We start from the raw sequence: 2,812 nt of genomic DNA on the forward strand, positions 1-2,812 counted from the left end.
AGTGAAATAGTGCAACATATTAGGGTCAGTAAAATAAGTGCTTACATTAGACCCCATGGAACGGCCGGTAAAATAAGTGCTTACATGGGACCCCATGGAACGGCCGGTAAAATAAGTGCTTACATGGGACCCCATTGAAGGGTCAGTAAAATAAGTGTTACATCGGACCCCATGAAGGGGTCGGCCATTATAAATTTAAAAAATTTACAATTACAATTACAGTTTTTATTTAATTTAAATTTTTCTTTATTTTAATAAGACGGATACTTTTATTACTTTAAGGCAACTTGAGTTTTAAAATATCGTTTTTTTTGGAGCTGCAAGGCCTTTCTATGGTCCTCAGTTATTGAATATGGAAATAAAGGATTAAAAAGTCTTAATAGATTAAAGTGGATAATGATTTTAAATAATTATCTTTTAAAATACTCACCGATCATAACACCAAAGAAATTGTCTTCTTTTTTAGGCCGCATTCCCCTGTCATTATTTCTATAACGTAGATTTTCTGTCATAATTTCCACTTCCTCTTCTTTAGGCACATTGTCGCTTTCCACTGTAGAACTATGCATTATACTAACTGCTTGATATTCTTTTATTATCTGCTTATTTAATATTTTACACATTAAACATATAATGCATACATAAATTATTTTTTAAGTAACTCACCTAATAATTGATCGCGGATCCGCTTTGCACTTCTCAACTCAAATGCTTGCAATAATTTCATCATCTAGTAGCACAAAATAAAACAAAGACGCGTAAACAAACAGCGATGTAAAGCATAATCGAAGTTTTCTCTTTAAACTTGTGTATACTTTTTCCACAAAATAACAAAAACAAAAGCGATGCTTGCCGTTATTTTGTACTTATGCTTTAATGCGCATATATTTATTAACTAGGTGGTTCGACGTTCGATTACTATAGGGTTAATCTAGTAAGTACCCATGTAGGGATCGACGAGGTAAGGACTTATCTAGGGCCAATACTCGAGTCGACTCGGTGGTTCGACGTTCGATTACTATAGGGTCACTTTAGTAAGTACCTATGTAGTGATCGACGAGGTAAGGACTTATCTAGGGCCAATCGCAAATTCGAGTCGACTAGGTGGTTCGACGTTCGATTACTATAGGGTCACTTTAGTAAGTACCCATGTAGTGATCGGCGAGGTAAGCACTTAAGGGCAATCGACACCTCCAGAACTGCAGGGTAGTTCAATAATAACTACATGTGGTAAAAAATATTTGAGTTCATTTCCGTGCATTACGTATGTATACGTATGTATATTAATATGCTCATGTATATTTGTATGTGTGGATGTGTGCATGTTTGTATGTATGTAGAAGGATGCGGTCAAACCTATGTACATATGCATATGTATTTTTGAGTTGTGGTTCTTAATAGAGGTGGAGAACTATCGATAGTCTGCGCCATCGATAGTGCTTGATAGTTTCCATCTATCGTCGTAGTTGTCGATAGTGCAGTAAATGAAAATAATTTAATTAGTTTTCGAAATAATTCATATTTATTTAAAATATGAGAGCATGAAATTGGTTTTTCAAATTTTATCTGATAATAATAAATAATTATTATTCGAAACATATGATTTTATTTTGTAGGTTTACCCTACCGGCTATTTATATATTTATTTCAACCAATAATTTTGTATTTGAAGTGATTTGTCCTGCTTTGCTGAAGACCCTCTCCGACTCTATGGAGGTTTCGGGTATACAAAGATATTTTAAAAAATATCGCTATCGTTGATAGCGATTGACCACTATCGAAAGTACGTGCCAAAGTATAGAGCGTGTCGATAGTGGCCAACCATCGATAGTCCCGAAAGTGCCATCGATAGTTCTACAACTCTACTTCTTATTATTGTTGGTGAAAAACAAAGGCTCGACGTCGGCACAGAAAAATAGCAGCAAACTTTTACAAACTATACAATTGCATAAAATTGTATGAGTATGAGAATTTATACAGACTACATGTACTGAGGGTCTTGGAAAGGGCGGCTCGGTGGAGCAGTGTATAAAAATAGATGCGGCGAAGCCAAACATGTCACATCGTAGACTTGTGTAAGGATCGAATAGTAAGGTTATAATGTTAGGGAATTTTATTTTTGTTTAATTTAGTTTTCTTACATATCCCAGTAAAATTGATATTTGTGCAAAACTTATTTTTGACATAACGGTTATTCGAATAATTGTATTAATCTTTCGAATATACAGAACATGTGTTTCTATGTATTTAGTTATTTCTTAATCTATGGTCCCGTTAGGATTTTAAGGAAGACAAAGTCATGCGTTTAATAAAAAGTTGGTATTTGTGCAATGCTCTGCATTTAGATTTTGAGCTCGACACGTCAACTCCAGCTATAAGTTATTTATTTTTTAAGAAATTGTTTATTTCTTATATTGTTGCCATCACGAGTTTTTTAACAATATTGATTAAAAAAGCCACGTGCACTAGACTTAGGTGAAAGGGAGAAGACTCAAATTGAAACAATGGCAGAGTGTTGCGGTAAAGTTTGGCGAAATTGCCAATAGAATTAATAGACATCCCAATACAATTGGAAATTATTAAAAAAAAAAAACACAGAGAAATATGCGCAAACGAACCGCAAGGGAGCCGTTTCAAATACGCGCGCACTAATCGACATATTCGAGCCTTGGCAACAGCTAAGATAATGAGTTGTGAAGAAATAAATAATAAAGCGGAATTGCAATTGTCAATAAGCAGCCTGTTTTCAGCCTGTAGTACAGGTAGTAGGGTGCACTAACCAAAGCTCTTACCAAGACATAATAAGGCCAGG

General features: G+C 34.7%; 1 long non-coding RNA gene across 1 annotated transcript; it reads right to left on the reverse strand.

The window, feature by feature from the left end:
• Positions 1 to 304: 304 nt before the first annotated feature.
• Positions 305 to 735, reverse strand: LOC133850765 (uncharacterized). The gene is made up of 3 exons (XR_009895695.1): positions 667 to 735; positions 431 to 599; positions 305 to 375 (listed from the first exon to the last, which is right to left on the reverse strand). It is a non-coding gene; the product is annotated as an uncharacterized LOC133850765 (long non-coding RNA).
• Between the last annotated feature and the right edge of the window lie 2,077 nt (positions 736 to 2,812).

Source organism: Drosophila sulfurigaster, chromosome 2L (genome assembly GCF_023558435.1).
Source record: "Drosophila sulfurigaster albostrigata strain 15112-1811.04 chromosome 2L, ASM2355843v2, whole genome shotgun sequence".
In the NCBI taxonomy this organism is placed as follows: domain Eukaryota; kingdom Metazoa; phylum Arthropoda; class Insecta; order Diptera; family Drosophilidae; genus Drosophila; species Drosophila sulfurigaster.